The sequence below is a fragment of the Polypterus senegalus genome, chromosome 9, assembly GCF_016835505.1.
Source record: "Polypterus senegalus isolate Bchr_013 chromosome 9, ASM1683550v1, whole genome shotgun sequence".
NCBI classification, from domain to species: Eukaryota; Metazoa; Chordata; class Cladistia; order Polypteriformes; family Polypteridae; genus Polypterus; species Polypterus senegalus.
Window position 1 is genome coordinate 115098514 of NC_053162.1, and position 25147 is coordinate 115123660.

Below are 25147 nucleotides of genomic sequence, written 5' to 3' on the forward strand. Positions count from 1 at the left end.
TATCACAGCAACAGGGGTGGTGTCTCTATTGGAGTTTTGGCACAGTCAAAGGAGTGAGGGTGGTGCCCTTTAGACGTTTTCTGTTGTCATCCAAACATGTTAGATAAAGGAGGACTGGGTTCTTGAAGATCAAGGACTGGATGCCTGAGATCAGTGGCCAAATCCCTGGAAGCCCCCTTTAACTGCACCACTGTACTGCCTGGATTTTCTCATTTTGTAGACTAACATGTTTCATCTTTAGATGTTGTGCTATTTGAGGTATCATCCTACGTAAAACCAAACAATTTACATACAGCAGAACTAACTCTACATTTTCCAAACTCTTACTCTTCTGATCCTCATGTTTTTTCTCAAGCTCATCACTGTTAGACAGCATTAGCGCCATTTGACATCATAGACCACATTGTAATAAACCACCTTAGTCAATGTGTAGACCTCTCAGACAGTGCTTTAAACTTGTTTCAGCCTTATTTAAGAGGTAGAAAATTCTTTGTTGGTTGTGGTGTCTGTAGTTCAAAGATCCATGATATTATATATGGCATACTATAAGGATCTGTTCTTGGATTGCTGTTATTTTCAATCTATATACTCCCATTTGTCTCAAAACAAAAAGTGAACTACCACCGCTATAGAGATGACATGCAGCTTTTCCTATTTATAGCACCTGATGACCCTGATTCTCAGGGAACTCTAATCCAATATACACTGTATGTCTTGTATTTCTAAATGGATGAGCAGTAATTTCGTCAAGAGAAAAAAGAAAAATTGAAATCTTGGTCTTTAGGAAGAATTTAAATAATGAGGATATTAGAAATAAACTTGATCCCTCAGCATTAAAAAGTCAAGGTGGAAGTAAGGAATTTATATGTAATCATGGATTCTTACCTAAATTTGAAATCACATCTTAACCATATTACTAAGACTTCATTTTTCCATTTAAGGATCGTTGAAAAAGTTAGTCTCTTATAACACTGCAAGATGGTGAGAAATTAATTCATGCTTTTGTTTTTAGTTGGCTAAATGACTGTAATTAACTCCTAAATGGTCTACCTAAGAAAGAAATCAATTGGTTGCATTTAGTCCATAATGCAGCAGCAAGAGTTTTCACCAGAAAAAAAAAATCTGACCACATCTCAACATATTTTAACATTGTTATTTTTGTTATCTATGTCTTTTAGAAATGACTTTAAAATGCCAGTGATGGCATATAAAGCCTTAATTAATCTAATTTCTATATCATGGAGTGCCTGTCCACCTGCATTTTAAGTCGTAACCTTAGATATTCAAATAGCAGTCCACTTATTATTCCTAGAGCTAAGGATAAAAAAAAGTGGTGAGGCACCTTTCGCTGTAATGCACAAAAAATTGGGAATAGGGATATGCAAGGCTAACACTGCCGATCATTTTAAAAAACTTCTAAAAGCCCACTTTTTTAATTTGTATTTTTTGTAGCTGAATTTTAGTTTTACCCTTAATAAAGTAGATATGCATAGAATTATCATGCTGTTCAAGGACCTTGTAGTCATTATTAATACTTACTTTTCTGTTTTCATTTCCAGTTCTTCTGTGGTGGTATTCTACACCACAATCACATGATCAAAGTCCTGTGCACCTGCCTGTGATGTCCAAATGTTTGAATTAATGTGGATTCACAAAGCTGAAGCCCACCTGTCCCCAAAAATAATAAAGAAATACTTAACACTAGAATTACCAAATCCTATGAAAAAACTCATAAATCCGGTCCACCTTAAATCCCTTCACATCTCCATCAGCGCTTTTGTTTTGTAAATGTGTCGATAAGCCCAAGCAGCAATAAGCCTGCTATACCATCTCCTCCACCAATGCAGGAAGGGCCCAGTTCCAACCTTGATTATCTGGGAGTGAAGTGCTGGATTTTTAGAACAGAAATAAATTGTTATTTGGAAAACATGCATTTAATGTGTGTTCCATATTTACAATAATCTGTGTAAACAAATCAGTTACAACAGAAACATTTTTCATGTTTTAGTAATAAATGACAAAATGTAGACATGAACTGTTTAATTTGTGAAACCTGAAGTCCAAATATCAAATAAACACTTTCACAAAAGGTGCAAGTGCACACGGTGGCTCCCGTGCTGCAGCTGGAAGAACTGCTGACTTGTAATCAAGAGGCCGAGATTGAACCTGGGTGTCTCCCAAATGTACCGCTTTGAGTAGTGAGCTGCTCTTCTTGTTAATATACAATAAAAACATACATTTGATTTGTGTCTGTAACAGCTGGTGTAAATTTATAGTTTATGCTTTTTTTCACTTTTATTCTCTCACCCCACCACCACCACAGATCTGACGCTTGTTAGTTTTTTTGAAACTGGGAATAACTGTAGATGTGGAGTGGTGTTTTCAGACAATGAAACTGGAAATTCTCTGATCTGGAGGGATAAAAGTTGACACACAAACGCCTTCTTCGTATCTCATTATCATTTGAATTTTTTTATTCCGGATTTACGAAGTTTTTTGTAGGCTTCGTAATTCTAGTGTTAAGAACTTTTATGTTAGGTAGAATGCCCAGTTTGGGCTGAAAGGTCAGATTTCAACTTATTACATCAGACATAACCCCAGTCCATTGTGGAAAACTGGCAGGAGAGGGTCTTATCATCAATCTAAATGAAGAACAGTATTAACACTAGAATCACCAAAGCCTATGAAAAAACTCGTAAATCCGGCACACCTAAATCCCTTCGCACCTCTCCATCAGTGATGTGATTTATAGGAGATTGTGTTCCCTTCACTGCTGACTAGAAACCTGGGGCCTCATGCATAATGCCGTGCGAAGAATTCACACTATAACATGACATAATGGACAAAATTGGAAATGTAAGTACGCACAATCCAGATGCATAAATCTGTGTGAACACCAGCTTCTTCTGTTACATAAATACCGATCAGCGTGAAAAGCAGTGCATGTGCATGTGCGTTACATAATAGCAATATTCGTGCATTTGACTGCTCCAATTACATTTGTAAAATCAGACATTGCTGCAAATTGCTGTTTGATGCTTCCCAGTTCAACCACAGTGTAAGGAAATCTTATATATCTGAATGACAAGTGGATAATACCATCCCATTCAGCTGGCATGGTATGGCTCACTGATATTTGTGAAATACCCAATCATTCAGCAAGTTCACGTTGAAATGATCCAGTGGTTAAAAACCCGAGAGTGCACAGAACTTACAAAGGAGCAGGTATACCTTTGTAAAGCCGGCACCAGTTTATACACAGCTCCAAGAGGATAGCTCTTGAAATCAAAATTAACTTAGAAGCCAGTGGCCATAATCTATAAATACACACTCTCTTCTAATGCTTCCATTTGTGATGTCTTCTAACACTAAAGCAGCCATAGTAGTTGGAATAGTTTGGCCATTCCAAGAACCATTATATTGTTATAGAATGATTACAATCAAGTACATTAAATTTGTAAACGATATGTAATTAATTTTGGTGTATTTGTTAAAACCCGCGATCATAGATGTGAATTAAAAAAGAAAAGCAGACCACAGAAACAGTAGCACTGCTTTAAGCTTGGTGACTCCAGTTTGCAAAACCAAGCAGAAACTTACATATGCAAGGATAGGGCTGCCGTGAAATATGTTCAGCTTTATGGCAAGTTTAGTTTCTATACATCTCGAAGTGGGAGTGAAATATGTGCATATGTACCATTTATACACAAGACCCCAGATCCTGAATCACTTGTGTTGAGAACAGAATTATAAAATTTCACAGCAGTATGAGCAAATGATCTTCTAAAGCATTCTGTTTAGTGAGACTGCTATGTTTACTTCCCTGACCTGCCAAAATGTTGTAGAGAATGTGACTGCAATTGTCAAGGATGGCCTGTACCTTGTTCCCCATACACCTTTTCACTACCATTTCCTCTCGTCCCACAGCTCTTAATAGCACTGAGCCATCCTTCTTCACCAGCGTTTCCATCCTCTCAATATTCTTATCTGACATACTGCCTTCCCAACACATGTCAGTAAAGAAGAGGGCACTTTCAACTTACAACTGTCTGATAGAACAAAGACAACATTTCACTACTTACGCTGAATGATTTGAGTCTTCTGAGGAAAACAGTCTGCTCTGCACCCTCTTGTAGAGGACATCTGTGTTCACAGACCAGTCCAGCCTGTCATCAAGGTAAACACCTAGATATTTATTATAAATATGCAGTGTGCAGTTCGAATTATACTGTGTATTCTTTCTACATTATTGTGGCTTGTCCTTTTTCATCTTAAAGCCATTTGATTCTAAACATGAGATGTTGCCACTTCAAATTAGGTAGTTCATAGGCAATATATTTTCCTGAGCAGTGGGTGATTGTGAAGCTATCACCTATTTTTTTACTACATTTAAATCTACAGTATAAAGCTGTATTTTTTCAGATGATGCTGCTGTCAGAGGGTATCTCAATACTCTGATGCCAACTGAGAGAGACCAAGCACCACCTTTCCATTGTTTGATTTTTTTGGGATGTGAAAGGTGCATGATTTGCTAGTCATTAGCAAAAAGAGGTCCAGATATTATTAATTAGGAAGTTAATGTCTACATTGGAGAAATCTGTACAACAACACAGCTGAATTTGATGTTCATTGTTCCTTAGGTAACAAGGGCAACCTTAACCAGAACATTAATTGTCATTCCATTGAACAACAGATTTTTTGGTTTAATTGGCCAAGAATTCTGTTTCAATTCAATGAGGCCAATTATGAAATTTACTGATCTTTTGCATTTTTTATGCTTATTTTAATAATTTTAGATATTTGTATTTCTGAAAAGGATTTTAAACATTCACCGCTGGGCCTAAAATTCAATGCATTTCAAAAGAAGACAAAGATTTTTTAAAATTGGAAAACAGTAAAGACACAAGTCACAGTTTACTTTACTGGTACATATATTGTTATGACAAACAAGAGCAGAGAATGATACAAACTGTGTTAAATAAATTGTGATCCAATGTTTCTCATGTCTTATTTTTTATCTCAGCATTATCTCAGCATTATTTGGGTCCTGGACTGAGCATCAGTATCAGTTTATATTAATTTGTCGCAGTAGAGCATCTTGACAATAGCGCAACTAGAAAATAAAGTGTTTATTTTAATCCTAAATGTCTCTTGTCTAATCCTCACATATTTACCTTGTTATTCTTGTCATATATTTCTTTTAGAATTCTTCTCCTCTCAGACCCCTTTTGCTCCATACCCAAACATACTGTATTTGCCGCTCTTCACTAGAAAATGGTTCCCCTATACTTACTTATATTTTGCTACACAATACATAAAGAATGCTTTATAAATGTTATTAAAACATGCAGATTTAGTAAAGCAGAGAATGTCAAAATGAAAAGAATTATAATGAAGGAGTTAATCATTTAAACTCATATTTAATTAGGAATAGAACAAAGTTTACATATAAAATGTTGAAACTGAGAAATTTTATTGTATTAAGAAAATGTTATTTTTGAATTTGATGACAACACATTTCAAAAAAGTTGTAACTGCTTGTGTTTACCACTGTGTTGCATTACCTCTTCTTTTACAAAATGACTATGTAAATGTTTGGGATCTGAGGAGACCAATTGCTGTAGTAAAAGTGAAAGTAAAATGTTGTCCCACTCTTGTCTAAGATAGTATAGCTGCTCAAAAGTTCAGGGTCTCTTTTGTCATATTTTTTTTTCATAAAATGCCCAATGTTTAAAATGGGTGGCTGGTTTTATACAGTATATTTTAATTAATTTATTTTTATTTATCAATGGGTTTGTTTTTATTTACATTTTACATAGTGTTCCAAGATTCTTTTTTTGTAATTTATTCATTAATGTCAATGTCTCAAGTGAATTGCCATCTTTTAATAGTAAATGTAATGAAAGTATGTTTATGTGCATTTATTCTATAATTATGCTCTGTGGTTTACTGCTCTGGATTTATTATGGGTAAATAATAACTGAATACATATTCATTTTTATGCTGTGTCACAAGAACGAGACATGGACAGATAAAGAGTTGGGGCAGCCACCCGTATAATATAGTATCCTGGCTGCAAAAGGTCGTTTTCACAAAATAACCAGCACTGAAGTGCATTCAACAGAGTCCAGTACAAGACTGAGGAAACAAAGGAAAAGGGGCAGGTTTTAAAGGGGGAGACAGGAAGTGAGGTCGTATGGATCTGGCACGTGGTCTTCCACCATTGGTTCGTAGCCGGAGGTGACATCAGAGGGACTGGAGCTGGTTTGGCCGACTTCCATTGGCTCAGTCCCGGAAGTGATGTCAGGAGAGCCAGGTGAAATCCCCCGGGGATGGTCTACAGGCAAGGGAGAAAAAGAGTCAGTGCACTCTGCCACACCCCGGCATGCCTCCGAACTGCCTTCACTCAAGCCCTTTAGCTGCCTCCCATGCGCACGTGTGTGACAGCTGTCAATATTAATATTACATTTTTCATCTTTTCATATATCTCATCTATACATATGACCCTTGCTATATGAAGGCACTATCATGAAACTGACAAGTAAATATTATGTTTTATTGGTGCCATATATAATGGCAATTTCATGTTCAGTATGTTTTACATTTTGTGTTTACTGTTAAAACAGTCAAAATTAAATGTGCAAAAAAGCTGTTGTCTATGTCTTTAAGCCGGAAATTGTGGGATTCAGAGGGGGAGTTTTTGTAGTTTATTTGTTATTTGTTTTGCTATATACAATACAATACAATACAATACAGTTTATTTTTGTATAGCCCAAAATCACACAGGAAGTGCCGCAATGGGCTTTAACAGGCCCTGCCTTTTGACAGCCCCCCAGCCTTGACTCTCTGAGAAGACAAGGAAAACTCCCAATAAAACCTTGTAGGAAAATGGAAGAAACCTCGGGAAAGGCAGTTCAAAGAGAGACCCCTTTCCAGGTAGGTTGGGCGTGCAGTAGGTGTCAAAAGTAGGGGGTCAATACAATACAATATACACAACAGAACAATTCCTGTTTCTATATAATTTCTATATAAATCTATGGGAATGACTATGGGAATGACTGCTGGAGTTATTTTTTTCTGATTTACAACTTTATCAACTACAAAGTAAAAGGAATGCTTACAAATGAGAAAACAGTTATTTGTTACCAAGGATCTGACAAACAGGTCTGCCACAAAAGGGAACAGTGGAATGCATTTCTTGTTGTTTTACCTGTTCACTATTACTCTTCTGCTGGAAGTGCTGCACCTATAAGGCATAACTAAACTATGGGCAGGACAGAGTATTGTTTCTTTTTTGGGAAAGCTGTTTTGTCAGAGGAAACCAGGCCAGCATTCTCAGCATATTATTAATTCATATCTGGGGCCTCATGCATAACGGCTTGTGTAGAATTCACACTAAAACATGGCTTGCAGACAAAAGCGGAAATATGTGTACACATATGTGTACAGATGCATAAATCTGTGTGTATGCCAACTTCCGTGTTCTTCCACTCCATAAATCCCAGTCAGTGTGAAAAGTAACGCTCGTGCATGCTTGTTGCTTTTACCCCACTCCTCCCAGGATTACGCCTCTTTGAATATGCAAATCAATATAAATAGCCCTTAAATTCAGCGCTCTGTGAAAAGGAAATGGCAAAAGAATTGGGGGAATACAAGAATTTCAGCAAACACCAAGTGGAGGCAAGAAAATATACTATTTGTTGGTTTAAACAGTGGTATAAACAACAAAAGTTGATCGAGAGACACAGTGGCAGAGAAACTCAAAAGTTCCAAGTCGCACAGTGCCAGAAATAAATAAGAAGTGGTCATATATCAAAGTCACCATGAAAAGGCAAGTCATCGCCCACCGTCTGAGTGTCATATGGAAGCGTATTAGGGTACAGAGAAAAGAAAAAACTGTGACACTGTGGAAAAAAGGTCAAAATTTCTACTTTAATCACGTAGTTTACATTTAAAGTAGAATGTCATAAACTTCATCTTAAAATCGTTTAAATTAATAGTTTTTTAAATCCCATTGTAACTAAAGTAACACATTAAATGCTTCATATTCTATGTACTCTTACGTGTGAATCAGTACATGCTTCTTAAACAGGCTTTCTCTTACGCGAACAAGACACAGAATACATTACATTCATGATGTTACAGCTCTCTGAACAATTTAAATACTAAGATGTATACTTGATATCATTTTCATGATGATGGAAATTAAAGCATGTATAAAACATTGAGGCATGTTACACTGGTAGCTTACGAGTTGGCCCCTTCCAGAGATTGTTCCTGCCTCCCGCAAGATGCTTGCTGCCCCATGCATGATCCTCAATAAAATAATTTATTGAGGCAGTACTGTCTTTTTCAAACATTCTAACCCCCATTATCCATCCATCCATCCATTTTCTAACCCGCTGAATCCAAATACAGGGTCACGGGGTCTGCTGGAGCCAATCCCAGGCAACACAGGGTGCAAGGCAGGAATCAAATCCTGGACAGGGTGCCAGCCCACCGCAGGTTGCACACACACACACACACACACACCAAGCACACACTAGGGTCAATTTAAAATCGTCAATGCACCTAACCTGCATGTCTTTGGACTGTGGGAGGAAACCGGAGTACCCAGAGGAAACCCACGCAGACATGGGGAGAACATCCCCTGATTCCTGTCCTTCCTTTTCTTTCTCTAAATAACCAATCGCCACATAATCAGCTCTTTATAAATGTCCAGCCATCTGTAAGCTTGTAACACAGATTCTTCAAAACTTTTAAGGGACGTTGAAATATATTCATAGTACACATTTAATTATACCATCCATCTATCCATCCAGGGTCACACCAGCCCCATCAAGAATACAGCGTAAGGCAGGAACAATCCCTGAATGGACCGCCAGCTCATCACTGACGCCGCCACCAAGTCCTCGCATATTTAATCATTAACAATATCCATCCATCCATTTTCTAACCCGCTGAATCCGAATACAGGGTCACGAGGGTCTGCTGGAGCCAATCCCAGCCAACACAGGGCACAAGGCAGGAACCAATCCTGAGCAGGGTGCCAACCCACCGCAGGACACACACAAACACACCCACACACCAAGCACACACTAGGGCCAATTCAGAATCGCCAATCCACCTAACCTGCATGTCTTTGGATTGTGGGAGGAAACTGGAGTGCCCGGAGGAAACCCACGCAGACACGGGGAGAACATGCAAACTCCACGCAGGGAGGACCCGGAAGTTTAATCCAGGTCTCCTAACTGCGAGGCAGTTAGGAGTTTCAGGTTACAAATAACTATTCAGTTTGTCATTTTACTAGTGAAATATTTGCAAAGGAGAGAAAAGACTACTGAAAAAATGCACAGATGTCAAAAATAAAGACATAAATAATGTATATTGTCTTGTCATTTCAATGAATACAAAGATGAACTGAGCATAATACATACTGTAGATCTGTTTTACAGCTGTTTGTCTTATTAATCTCTAATTCGTTAAACCATATGACTACTATTTACCCTATATGTGCAACCATTTCCTAGGCACTAGACAATTTAACTTTGGTAGGAGCTGTAGTCCTATCGTAGTCCTATTGAATAGTATAAAGGTAAGAGCACACAAAAAAGGGAAAGTGGCTGGTAATTGCCTTTCGAAAATCATTCCTGTGAGTACATGAATGTCCTTCCTCATTATGAATTTTTATACTAAACAATCAATTCTCTGCATTAAAGAATGGATGGATGAATGAATTACAATTATTATTATGTTAACAACTTTCATTCAGTAATATCTTTCACTCAGGCATTACTTTTCTTGTTTTTCATCAATTGCATTTTCAAGCTTCAGTTTTTTTGCCATAGCCATTGCCAGACAATAAACTTGTAACTCCGAATTGTATTTAACATTAACTTATTATAAAAAACAGTGATATTTACAGGCTGCACATTTAGGCAGCATATGCAATGGATTAAATATTTAAAATGCTTATATCATACTAAAACACATACATGGCATACTGAAAACCTCCTTGAACCTGGAGTGCAGAAATTGGATTAAGCAGTTTTGAGAATGGAATTGCATGTAAAAAAGCAATAGAATATGTGTTTAATGTGTTTAATAATCCATAAAATACCAATGAACAGAAATGTCTCTGCTATTAGAGAATAATATGTGTTATAAGATTTCAGTACATTACAACACAGTGTGAGTCAGAGTAATACACCTTATATGCTGCTCAGCAGGAAGTTAATAGCATAAAACCCACAAATTCAAAACCTTCTTGTTTTTCAGCAGCTACAGGTCTGTTACAGTCAAATCAGTAAATATTTTATCAGCTTTCATTGTAATGTATGTATTGTCATGACCAGAGGAACTAAACCTTGGAAAGGTTTGTTGACTATTTATTACCACAACATATATTGTATATATTTCATTACACAGTATACACATTTCAGTATATAGTGTAACATTTTCGTATATTGTGTATAATACTTAATTTCACTATATTATGTATGTGTTTCAGTATACAGTTTATGTGTTTTACTGTACATCGTGTAAAATCTCAGTATTAAGTGTACGTACTGTGAAGAATAAATTAAGTTGCAAATGGCACTTTAAAGGAAAGAAGTAATATAATGAGGTATATGTCAGTGTAGGCACTAGCATTTTTGACACCTAAGGTGAAGGTGTAAATATTACACTCTTACGTGAGAGTGAGTGTTGACAGCAATATTCCACAGGTGTAAGATCTTGTGCATATCCCCCAAAACTTTCATGGCTAAATGTCTTGGATGCAAGGAACCCAGATTTTGGGATATTTCATTTTCTGTTGCACAGTGCTTTTTTAACTCCTAAATATAGATATATCAAAATATCCTTTCTTAGTCCTTATTTACTGGCCTAGAAGTGCAATCCTGCCAAATTTCAGCTTAAATAAATGGAAAATAATGATTTTGGTTATGAGTGAGTGGGTGAATGAATGAGCCTGTCAGCTTTGCATATATACCTATTGTCAAGAATATGCACATAGGGGACAACTGAAGGACTCTTGTGACTGGAATTCTACCACCGCTCCAAGGGTTGTTGCTGTGTTCTAATGCCTTTCTCTCTTTTCTCCCTCTACAGACCAATTCATTGATATCTAGAACACCTCTGATGTCACTTCCATTGTCCACCTGGGCTGTCACCCCAATTCTTTATTGTTGTCCTCTCTTCTATTACAGTGGCATAGTGGATGGTGGAGCAACAGGATGTAGCAGCCCTGCTTCAGGCCATGCAAATGAACTCTGGGCACAAAAGGTTCAGGTTCTGGAATAACAGGCTCAGCTCATGGAGGCAGAGATACATGGTCAAATGTGTGTTAACCTCCAACAAAAAAGATGGGTCAGTCCCAGATGCTGTTGCCATTACATGACAATGATGATATTGAGACTTACTTTCTAGTGTCTGAGCTTACAGCTACCCATTACCACTTGGAGCATATGGAGTGGACGCACATACTGGTGCTTTCTGGAGGGGATCAGCTCAATGGACTTATTATAACCTCGATGAACGGGTCACTGTAGATTATAGCCAACTCAAAATGCTGCTCAGGTATGGAGTTAGTCCAGACCAGCAGGCAAGGGCTTGTTGGGAGTGAGAGATTCACCTCAGAGCAGCCTACACACTCAGATGATAGCTACAGCCAGAAATCAATGATTGCAAAAAGGTGGTCGAGATCATAACCTGTGACCTCCCGGTAAATGCCCTCCCTGATCACCTCACCCAGCTGGTCCAGTCGCTGGAATATAATACCATTTATGACCTCAGTGCAGCCCTCAAGCAGCACCGGACAGCCTTGCAAATTGAGCATTCAGAACAGCCTATTAATCACCACAAGTCTCAGGTGGAATGTGTTAAAATTCATAAACCTACCCACTGCAAGATGAAACACCAGAAGAACCAAAGGAGGATCACACGCCCATTCCATGCTGCTTCAAAAGTGTGGGGAAGTGAGCCATCCTATTGTAAATTGTCCCCACTTCAGAGAGCCAATTGACAGCAGTTTGGTGTGAGGTGAGAGGTATTATTTCATTTTCACTTTTATTATAATGGGGTGGGAGTTATTAATGGACACAAGGTCACAGCTCTTATAGACTCTGGCAGAAACACCTCCATTGTTGCATGCCATTATGTGCTACCACGACAATGGGAATCTGGATTGACCAGTCTAACTTGTATTCACAGGGAAACTCATTGGTACATGTCCGCCTCATGTATAATCACCTACCAAGGGCAACTCAAAAAACCAGGGTGGCTTTCTCACGCAGCCCAAGTTATCTTGTGATACTGAGGTGAAACTGGTCACAAAGTAAATGTGAAGAAGCACAAACTATCCTGTCTAAAATACTAGTCCTTATAGCAGATGATGAGAACCAATCTGAAGCTGTCTTCACGCTGCGCTGTCAGGTGGACAAAAAGTGGAGTTACTTGGCTACCCAGTATGACGTGAGCAACGTAACAATGGCTTACACGGGGTGTCTCTATGGGATTGTTACAAGCTGTCATTTTGCCCACTGAAATCACTCCAGACCTATTCTCAAACTTACATTTTCAGTTTTGGCAAACACAGGCACCTTTCTAAAGAGAACAATGGAACAATGAGTTTGCCAAGAATGTTGCTGTGCTGATTGACAGACAACAAACATTATATCCAATGTTACTAGGTCCACATGTGCTTAATAATGATTTATTGAATTGTGTAGCCGAGTACAAGGGTGAAGTAAGGTCATTATTGTTATTCCCAGGAACTCACTGATGGCAGGTTTGTGAGTTAGCACATGTCCACTTCCTAGGTGCCCATTTTGGAACAAAGAAGATGCTAGATCAGATTAAGATCCTATTTTTTGGGGATTAATAAGGAGGTCTACCACTTTTGTGCTTCCTCTCCGGAATGTTAACTATATCAGAATCCTTGGAAGGATTGAGCTACTCTTGTCCCTATGCCTGTCCTGCTCATCCATGTGTCATTTGTGCACATAGGGGTAGATATTGTAGGCAACAAATATTAGTGATTGTGTATTATGCTACATGATATCTAGGGGCTGTTCAAAATTTACAAAGGCATACTTCTGCTTTTTCTTGAGGCAAAGTCGTAAATGCGATTTTCATATGATAAAGCCTTTGCTAATTCAGAGTTGATGCTGACAATTGCCAGACCACTCAAGCTCTTGTGCCATAGATGAGCACAAGTACGTTTTGATGAGCTTCATTTTAGAAAAACTTCGCTCAGCAGAGGCAACAGTAACAGGGAGCGTCACTGCTATGCGCAGAGCAATCCAGTGATTTGGGTACAACTCTTGTAGGTGGTTCAACGGGCTTCATCTTGGGCTTTTTTTTTTCTTTCGTTTCTCGGCGCCGGACTGTTGATGTCTCTTTCCAGGACCAGGCATATTTTTAAATTATTATCATTTTTGGCCAAATAGGCAGCCCTAACAGAGGTGAGGGTGCACGCGTCATCACGTGTGCTTAGCCTACTCTGCGTTCACCGTAAAATGCAATATATACGTTTATATTTTTGTTTATTTGTATATGTATATTATTAATATTAATTTATTATTCTAATATATAAAAACAATTTTTGAGCAGTTGGGATAGTGCCCCCCTGGGAGTTGGTGCCCTATGCAGACTGCGTACTCTGTGTATAGGGAGCGGCGGTACTGAGTAAGTTTGTTCTATGTATAAGAATTCCCACACCTCTAGTTTTCTTTGCAAAGCTGGAATCGAATATTTGGCCAGTCTAGTCTTTGTGCAGCTGAAACTGATCCTTGCGCAATAAGTGGGTCTCCTGTAAAAATACGATTTTAGCATTTAGACCTGTTAGGTGAGGGAACCCACCCAGTGTAAAATTTTGCCAAATAAATATGCTGACAACAATACAAATTTTCATACCGGATTAGTCCAGCCCCGGATTAACAACAGGGTGCTGCTGGAAATTATAGTGTGGAACGAGCCTCGACACAGACAGATGGACATCGTTTTGTCACCCAACACACACATTTATTTACTCTAATATATTAATAGTTCCGTGCACAACCCAGTGCTCCAGCACCAATCACCCCAAAGTCCAGGCCTCTCTCTTCAGCGCCTCTCTTCACCGCCTCCACTCTTCTGCTCCAAGACTATTGTCCACTTCCACCCGACTCCAGTCATCAAATGGAGGGAGGCAGCCCCTTATATACTTGCCCGGATGGGCTCCAGGTGCTTCCCGACACTCCTCCTCCGACACTCCCCTGTGTGGAGGAAGTGCCAGCTGTGCACCCAGAAGCACTCCGGGTGTCTCTGGTCTTCTTCCACCCAGCACTCCGGGTGTGGCACAAGTACTGAGGTCCAGGGCTCTCCAGGCACTGGGGCGCCCCCTGGCAGTGACAATGGGCCCCTACAGGGTTGAGCTTCAAAGCTCGGTACCCATGGTCCCCAACGCAACCAGGGCAGTCACCCACTCATGGTCTGGAGGAGGTGCAAGCCCTCCTACGGTCATCTTGGGCGTCCTGGCTGGGTACCACTCCCAGCTGCTTGCCACTATATCTATACTAATAAAAGGCAAAGCCCTCACTCACTCACTGACTCACTCATTACTAATTCTCCAACTTCCCGTGTGGGTGGAAGGCTGAAATTTGGCAGGCTCGTTCCTTACAGCTTATTTACAAAAGTTGGGCAGGTTTCATTTCGAAATTCTAAGCATAATGGTCATAACTGGAACCTATTTTTCTCCATATGCTGTAATGGAGTTCAGCTCAATGGCAGTGGGGGGCGGAGTTTCGTGTGACATCATCACGCCACCCACGTAATCACGTGAACTGACTGTGAGCGCAGTACGTAAAAAACAAGGAAAAGCTCCAAAAAGCGCTGAAGAAAACATGCATTATACAATTGAGAAGGCAGCAAAACAATAAGAAGCGAGCGAGCGACACATACAAGCATATTGATGACTGCAGCTACTACGGAAACAAAGCACGGTGTAAACTGTAAGTTTAAATTAAGTTTATAGACACAGTCCCACTGCCATTTGTCATGCCCACGACTAAGTACAAGTTTAATGAGAGGACGCAGGGTATAAACGAGAGTTTTGATCACTTTGTAACTAAGTTAAAATTGCTGGTGAAGGGCTGTGCTTATGCAAATTTCGAGAGACTGTGTTTGTGGGGGGATTGACAGTTGAGGCGGGTGGGGGAGTGACGTCATCCTCTCCCCTCCCATTCATCTCATTTCGCTGTGAGCTGAGCTCCGCAGCTAACGCAGTCTTGCGGAAGCAACATTGTCACGCTGCCACCAAATACTGAAGGTTACAAAAAAAGGTTACATTGACAATCATGTTATGTTATTTTTAAAATGTTTCCTTTTCTTAGCACAAGCACAGCTGAGAAGCTTCGATGCATGTGCTCCGTTACCCGTTAAAAAATAACGCATTTAATCACACTTTGCATTCCAAGCAAAGGGGAACTTTTCTCAATGCATGATTTCCTGGTACACCGATTTCATTGATGCACACATCAGAGCTACAATAATATAAGAGTCGGAAGAAAGCGTGTTGCTAGGACTGATTGGAGGAAAATTTCATTTCAAAAGACTACCCGACGGAAGCCTTGATAAAAGCGTGGTTTTGTGCAAACTGTGCAAAAAGGAGTTTGCATAACACCGAGGCACTTCTTCCTTACGGTACCATCTAAATGCAAAACATGATACAGCGAACACAGAAACTGTGTATGCTGTTAGCACTAGCAGTACGAGTTTGAGTACCAACAAAAGGTGTCGGCAGCCCAAAACTGATAAAATGACTGGCTTCAGGACCAAAATTAGTAAGTCAACATCGGTCAAACTTACAAATTCTCTCGCAAAATGGATTGCTTTGGACTGTAGACCACTAATAGTGCTGGAAAATAGGGGGTTAGAAAATGTGCTACAGTTAGCGTCAGGTCATCCAACTTTTCAACTGCCATGCCGAGAGACTATTTCAAGTAAGATTCCACAGCTTTATGACACTGAAAAGCAAGCAAAATTAGATGTATTACAGAAAGCTGACTTTTTGGCTCTTATTGGGGATCATTGGACTTCCGTGACTGTTAGTAATTTTAATTACATCTAATTACAAAATGTTCAATGATTACACTGTTTTAGCCTAATGTACAAAATAATTTTGGCTAAGGTTACTCAGAGTTTAAAGGTGAAGCTGGTCAAATTAACTTTTATGTTTCTGCCTTATTTTTTTAAGGTGAAAAACTGCACTTTATGTTGAAATTTTTCTTATTATTATTTAAAGACAATACCATTCTGAACATGTATTTAAAGTACTTAAAATACCACTTTATTTTCGAATCTGCCCAATTTTAGCCATGGATGATGAATCTGATTTGAATTGAAATGCAGTTTAAATGCATTTTTTTTTTCAGAAATTAAAAGAGCTTGAGTTTACAATATTCATGTCCATGTCTATTATTTGATTCTGTCGCCCACTAAAACCCTTTTAAATTAAAACAAACATTTGTGCTTTGGGGCAAATTTACGTGTGCGATTACATGCGATGAATCAAGACTAATTAATTACAAAGCCTCTAGTTAATTAGATAAATTTTTTTAATCGAGTCCCACCCATATTATATATATATATATATATATATATATATATATATATATATATATATATAATATATATATATATATGTGTGTATATGTTTATATATGTTTGTGTGTGTGTATATATATATATATGTATGTATATATATATATATGACAGCAACATTCATGACAATGTCAATCATGTTACGTTATTATTAAAATGTTTCCTTTTCTTTTCATTACTTCTTTAACACACTACTTCTCCACTGTGAAGCACGGTATTTTGCTAGTATATATATATATATATATATATATATATAAAAATATATATATACATATATATTGTGGACTTGAACCGGACACAGGCAGATGGACATCATAAGTTCACCACACACCCTTTATTTACAATTATGTACAGTGCACTCCCCAGTGCCTCTTGCACTGTTCCCCCAATGTCCAGGCCTCACAGTCTTTTGTGCCTTTCCTTCTCCTGGCCCCTTAAATATGAACCCAGATGGGCTCCATCTGCTTCCCGCACTCCTCCGTGACACGCCCCACTGTGGCGGAAGTGCCGGCTGCGCACCCGGAAGCCATCCGGGTGTCCCCTGTTAGTCTTCCCCAGCACTTCCTGGTGTGGCGGAAGTGCTGGGCTCCAGGGATATTCAGGCACCGGGGCGCCGCCTGGCGGTGGCCATGGGTCCCTACAGGGCTGGGCTTCCAAGCCCTTTACCCGAGGCCCCCAACACAACCAGGGCGGACGCCCCCTCGCGGTCTGGAGGAGGCACAAGCCCCTATATATATATACACACACACACACATACATATTATGGGGTGCCAAACTGGCAAATATAATGATTTTCGGAGTATATAAATTCAGTGTTCTGAATATATAACACCTAAACCTGATTATATAAAGTCAGCGGCGGAATATATAAAGTCAAAACTTGAATATATAAAGTCAGTGTCAGAATATATAAAATCATTCCCGATTATCTGCGGTTGGCTGGCGCTGCGCCCGGGGTTTGTTTCCTGCCTTGTGCCCTGTGTTGGCTGAGATTGGCTTCAGCCGACCCCCGTGACCCTGTAGTTAGGATATAGCGGGTTGGATAATGGATAGATGGATTCCCGATTATATATAACATCAAAGCCTGATTATATAAAGTCAGCATCGGAATATATAAAATCATTTTTGAATATATAAAGTCAGCGTTGGAATATATAAAATCATTCCCAAATATATAAAATTTCCATGCTTGTTATGTCACTCGTACTAGTGAAAGGTAAACTTTGATAGAAGCCACTCAGAGTTGATCGGGCTTGTGAGGTTCATCCAAAAATGCACCCATACAAAAAGAATAAATAAATATAGTGTTCAAAATGTCGGGCACATACATCATTTTGAATGAATTAACTGAACAGTGGCTTTTTTTTTTTATATTTTTCTGAAGATGTTTTTGTTAACTTAACGTTACTTAACTTACGTTGTATTAGGAACTCATTGAGTTTACTAAAAATGTGCCTGAGTCATTTTAATCAATATTGATATAATCTGACTTTAAATTTATATATTCAGGAATGAGGTTATATATTCCGACACTGACTTTATATATTCCAAAAATCATTGTAATTGCCTGTTTGGCACCCCATAATTTGTATATATATATATATATATATATATATATATATATATATATATATATATATATACAGTGGAACCTCGGTTCACAACCATAATTCGTTCCAGAACTTTGGTCGTAAACCGAGTTGGTCGTGAACCGAAGCAGTTTTCCCCCATAGGATTGTATGTAAATACAATTAATCCGTTCCAGACCGTACAAACTGTATGTAAATATGTAAAAATATGTAAAGATTAAGCACAAATATAGTTAATTACACCATAGAATCCACAGTGTAATAGTAAACTAATGTAAAAACATTGAAAAACACTGACACAAAACACCCACGCTCCCTGATCAGCTACACGAGCTGGCTCGCTCGCGCTCTCTCTCTGTAGCACACACACCACCAAAGCCCCTCCCTCCCTGCCTCCCTCCCTCCCTCCCTACCTCAGCTACAGGAGCAGGCTGGCTCACGCTCTCTCTCTCTCTGTGTAGCGCGAAGCCACACACACACACACACACACACACTCACACACCTATCCTCCCCCCATCCCTTCCCTGTCAGCTGCCTGTGCTCTCTCTGCGCTTGCTCGCTAGTGCTCTCTAATCTCTCTGTAGCACGTGCTCGCGCAGCATTTTTTTTCAAATGAGTTTTAAGCACAGCAGAAAAAAAAGGAACAAATCTGAAGCGCTTGCAAAAACCAACTCACAAACAACCAAAAAAGTAATATTGCAACAAATCACACGATAAAGTCCTCCATGTAAACAATTTTTTTAATGAGTTTTAAGCAAAGGGAAAACCACGAACATTTGAAAAAAAAAACAAATCACAGCATGATCTGAAAAATTAACTTTTGAAAAATCAGTAAAACAAAACTAATGTACAGTACATACCACCAAGAAAACTGTAACCTTGCATGAGTAAATGGGTGGAGAGGAGGTTACAGTTTTGAGAGAGAGTCCGGCTCCGAAATGGAGGGATGTTTTCTTTCAGGCGTTTTTCTGTTGTGCTTTCTTGGGTTTCTGGTGTTTTAGCCGTTTAGCTGGTGGATCAGACTTACTGAAATAGCGGTCTAATGTGACTTGCCTTTTCCTACGTGATTAAAATTTTTCGGAAATGCGAGACGACATTGTCGTTCATCATGTTTATCACTCTGTTCGTAACCGCTTTGTCAGGGTGGTTCTTTTCAAAAAAATCCTGGCACTCGTTCCATTTTTCCATGATGGCTTATATCGCATAACTTTTTAAAACTGTCCTTTCCTCTTCTTCCCCGGAGGACTGCTCCTCGGTGAGCAACCTAAGCTGCTCCTGCTGGAGTGCAGCGAGTTCCTCTGTCGCCAGCTCCTTCTTGTGATCCAGGACCAGCTCCTCGAAGTCCTCATTGTCCACTTCAAGACCCATGCTCTTGCCCATGGACACAATCTCATCCACAACAGGAGGCTCAAAGCTTTCTAAAACCTGTTCAGGAACGCATTCAGGCCAAAGTTTCTTCCAGGCGGAGATCAATGTGCGGTGTGTGACGTCTTCCCAGGCTTTATCAATGAGGCCGATGCAATGCACGATATTAAAATGGTTCTTCCAGAACTCTTTCAGGGTCAAAGACGTCTCCTCGGTCACATTAAAACACCTGGGGCCTCATGTATAACGCCGTGCGTAGAACTCGCACTATAACATGGCGTAAGCACAAAAGCCGAAATGTGCTTACGCACAGAAAAATCCAGATGCAGGAATCTGTGCGCATCCAACTTCCACGTTCTTCTGCTACATAAATCCCGATCAGCGTGAAAACTAACGCCGTGCACGCATTTTGTAACGCCCCAAATCCTCCCAGAATTACGCCTATTTGAATATGCAAATCAATATAAATCGCCCTTAAGCGCAGCCTTCTGTGAAAAGACAATGGGAAAAGCACGGGGAAAATATAAGAATTTCAGCGAATACCAAGTGGAGGCAAAGGAAAAACATACTATTTGTTCAAATAATCTGTGGTATAATCAACAAAATGAAGTTGATCGAGTGATATAGCGTGTTGGAGAAACATGAAAGCTCACATCCACAAAATCGCACAGTGCTGGAAATAAAAAAGAAGTCACATATCAAAGTCGCCGTGAAAAGCCGAGTTGTAAGCCCACTGTCTGAGTGTCATATGAAAGTTTACTAGGGTACAGAGAAAAAAGGCACACGGTGGGGAAAAAGCACGAAATGTCAACTTTAATCTCGAATTTTCCACTTTAATCACGTAGTTTATTTTGTCATTTAGTAGAACATTATAAACTTCATCTTAAAATCGTTTAATTAACCAGTTTCTCAAAATTACATCGTAATTAAAGTAGCACGTTAAATGCTTTGTTTTGTATTTGATCTTCTACTCGTATGTGATCTATGTGTGTGAATCACTACTTGCTTCTTAAACTGTCTCTCTTCCTCCAACTGGACACAGAGTCTATTACATTCGTGATATTACAGCTCTCTGAATAACTAAAATACTGACATGTATACGTGATGTCATTTTCATGATGATAGGAGTTAAAGCATGTTATTAAACATGTGTTTCATGAGCCTCATGCTCATGACAAGCATTTATCTTTTGTCGAAATTTGTCGCTGCGTTTTTAGCTGTGTTGTTATTTTCTCTTTCTGTTTTATATTCACCACCACTGCCGTCCTTGCTTTTCTTTCCCCAAGTAACCGATCGCCATACAATCAGCTCTGTAATAGACGCTAAGCCATCTGTAAGCTTAGCGCCGATTCTTCAAAACGTTTAAAGAACATTGAAATATCTTCGTAGTACATGTTTAATTATTCTATCCTTCACGACACTCCCAGTGAAGAATATAGATTATTTAAATGAAGTTAAAGTTTTATGTGTATAATTTAACAAACATATTTTGCTGCATTTCACCTTAAAAATGATATCGTCATCATATGTAAATACGCGCTTTATAAAGTGGCTCAGGTTGTGAGATATTATAACTGTAGTGCAAGTTTACAGTGGGGTGATTGTACTTATAAGTACAAACCGTTCTACCAGGAGCAATTGATTGAGTGCATTTAAAGTTCTTGGGATTAAATTGTTTCTGAACTGCGAGGTCCGTACAGGAAAGGCTTTAAAGCATTTTGCAGTGGCTGAGACAGCATGTCCTTAAAGCTGTATACCGATAATTCTCTTTCCGATCAGCTGCTGCTGTGATTCACACTCAGATACAGTGATATCAATACTCCAAGTCGTGCAGTGAGAGTAATATGGAAAAAGATGATCCGCTGTGGCAACTCCTAACGGGAGGAGCTGAAAGAAGAAGAAGAAGAAGAAGACTGTGCAGTGAGAGTAACAATGCTAAAGCAGTTATGGTATTTGGAATACTATGGCTGTTCCCTGGACCATTATATTGTTATGAGTTAATTACAATCAGATGCATTACACTAATAAACAATATGCGGTTAGTTTCTGTGTATTTATAAAGCCGCGTCATGAAAATAATGAGTAATCACACAAGAACAGTAGCACTGCACAGAACTTGTGTACGACAAGGCATGAGGTACCGTGGAAAAGTGCGTGGCTTTACGCCAAGTGTAGGTTTTATACATCGCGATTTGAACGTAGAAAAGTTCTTACGCAACCTTTCTGTGCGTACGCACCGTTTATACATGAGGCCCCTGGTGAATAGTCCTTTGGTGTACAGTTTCTTGAAATTTGAAATAACCTGCTGGTCCATGGGCTGCAGAAGAGGAGTCGTGTTGGGGGGGAGGAACACGACTTTAATAAATTCGTACTCCTCGACCATATCGTCAACCAAATTTGGAGGGTGTGCCGGTGCATTGTCCATTAGAAGAACGCATTTTTTAGGCAGGTTATTCTCTTCGAGATATCGCTTCACGGCGGGAGCGAAAGCTTCGTGCAGCCATTCTAAAAACAAAGTCCTTGTGACCCACCCTTTTGTGTTTGCCCTCCACATCACAGGCAGTCTGGCTTTATTTACATTGTGCTGTTTGAAAGCACGAGGGTTCTCAAATTGGTAAACAAGTAGCGTCTTGATTTTTACGTCGCCACTAGCGTTAGCACACAGCAAAACAGTTAACCTGTCCTTCATTGGTTTATGTCCGGGCATAGCCTTCTCTTCCTGGGTAATGTAGGTCCTCTTTGGCATCTTCTTCCAGAACAATCCGGTCTCGTCACAGTTGAAGACTTGTTGCGGGATGTAGCCTTCGTCCTCCACTAAGTTTGTGAAAATTTTCACAAATTCTTTCGCAGCTTTAGCATCGGAACTAGCAGCCTCCATGCCTTACCACACTATGAATGCCACTTCTTTTGCGAAACTTTTCAAACCATCCTCTACTGGCTTTAAATTCCTCACTTCCGGCACTCGTAGAAGGATAGTTTTGCAGCAAATCACCATGAATCTTCCTGGCTTTCTCGCATAACATCGCCTCACTTACGCTGTCCCCTGCAAGTTGCTTCTCGTTCAGCCACACTAGCAACAGTTTTTCCACCTCTTCCAGCACTTGAGGTCTCTGCCTGGTTAACGCTGTAACGCCTTTTGCAACATCAGCTGCTTTTATAGATTCTTTTTGCTTGAGAATAGTCGAAATCGTAGATTTTGACTTCTTGTACTCGGCGGCAAGATCAGTAACACGAACGCCACACTCAAACTTTTCAATAATTTCTTTCTTCACTTCGATTTCGATTTTCTTTAAAAGTTTTTTCTCACCACTCTTCACTTGCTTAGAAGCCATGGTTAACTGCAAAATCCCACGAAATAGAGCGCAAAGATATCACAGGTAAAGCACGCACGTCTGACTTAGAACAATGAATAAGGCGCGGCTCAACACGTGCTCAAGTAATCAGCACGCACATGCAGGCAGGCAGGCACGCACATGCAGGAAGGCAGGTAGGCACGTGCAGGAAGGCAGGTAGGCACGCACATGCAGGAAGGCAGGTAGGCACGTGCAGGAAGGCAGGTAGGCACGTGCAGGAAGGCAAGCAGGCAGGCAGGCAGGCAAGCACGCACGTGCAGGAAGGAAGGCAGGCAGGCAGGCAGGCAGGCAAGCACGCACGCATGTGCAGGAAGGCAGGCAAGCACGCACGTGCAGGAAGACACGTCTGACCGAGAACAACACGTGCGGAAATCATAGGCGCACACAAACCGAAAGGGAAACTGGCTTGTTCGTATACCGAGTGTGTGGTTGTGAACCGAGGCAAAAGTTTGCCGAACTTTTTGGTCGTGAACCGAAGTTGTAATGCGTGAACCGGGATGTTCGTGAACCGAGGTTCCACTGTATGTATATATATATATATATATATATATATATATATACAATCCAGATTCCAAAAAAGTTGGGACACTAAACAAATTGTGAATAAAAACTGAATGCAATGATGTGGAGATGGCAAATGTCAATATTTTATTTGTAATAGAACGTAGATGACAGATCAAACATTTAATCCGAGTAAATGTATCATTTTAAAGGAAAAATATGTTGATTCAAAATTTCACGGTGTCAACAAATCCCAAAAAGTTGGGACAAGTAGCAATAAGAGGCTGGAAAAAGTAAATTTGAGCATAACGAAGAGCTGGAAGACCAATTAACACTAATTAGGTCAATTGGCAACATGATTGGGTATAAAAGAGCTTCTCAGAGTGGCAGTGTCTCTCAGAAGCCAAGATGGGTAGAGGATCACCAATTCCCACAATGTTGCGCAGAAAGATAGTGGAGCAATATCAGAAAGGTGTTACCCAGCGAAAAATTGCAAAGACTTTGCATCTATCATCATCAACTGTGCATAACATCATCCGAAGATTCAGAGAATCTGGAACAATCTCTGTGCGTAAGGGTCAAGGCTGTAAAACCATACTGGATGCCCGTGATCTCCGGCCCTTAAACGACACTGCACCACAAACAGGAATGCTACTGTAAAGGAAATCACAGAATGGGCTCAGGAATACTTCCAGAAACCATTGTCAGTGAACACAATCCACTGTGCCATCCGCCGTTGCCAGCTGAAACTCTACAGTGCAAAGAAGAAGCCATTTCTAAGCAAGATCCACAAGCTCAGGCGTTTTCACTGGGCCAGGGATCATTTAAAATGGAGTGTGGCAAAATGGAAGACTGTTCTGTGGTCAGACGAGTCACGATTCAAAGTTCTTTTGGAAATCTGGGACGCCATGTCATCCGGACCAAAGAGGACAAGGACAACCCAAGTTGTTATCAACGCTCAGTTCAGAAGCCTGCATCTCTGATGGTATGGGGTTGCATGAGTGCGTGTGGCATGGGCAGCTTGCATGTCTGGAAAGGCACCATCAATGCAGAAAAATATATTCAGGTTCTAGAACAACATATGCTCCCATCCAGATGTCATCTCTTTCAGGAAGACCCTGCATTTTTCAACAAGATAATGCCAGACCACATTCTGCATCAATCACAACATCATGGCTGCGTGGGAGAAGGATCCGGTACTGAAATGGCCAGTCTGCAGTCCAGATCTTTCACCTATAGAGAACATTTGAAGCATCATAAAGAGGAAGGTGCGACAAAGAAGGCCCAAGACGATTGAACAGTTAGAGGCCTGTATTAGACAAGAATGGGAGAGCATTCCTATTTCTAAACTTGAGAAACTGGTCTCCTCGGTCCCCAGACATCTGTTGAGTGTTGTAAGAAGAAGGGGAGATGCCACACAGTGGTGAAAATGGCCTTGTCCCAACTTTTTTGGGATTTGTTGAAATTCTGAATCAACATATTTTCTCTTAAAATGATACATTTTCTCAGTTTAAACTTTTGTTCCGTGATTTATGTTCTATTCTGAATAAAATATTAGAAGTTGGCACCTCCACATTATTGCATTCAGTTTTTATTCACGATTTGTATAGTGTCCCAACTTTTTTGGAATCCGGTTTGTATATATATATATATATATATATATATATATATATATATATATATATATATATATAT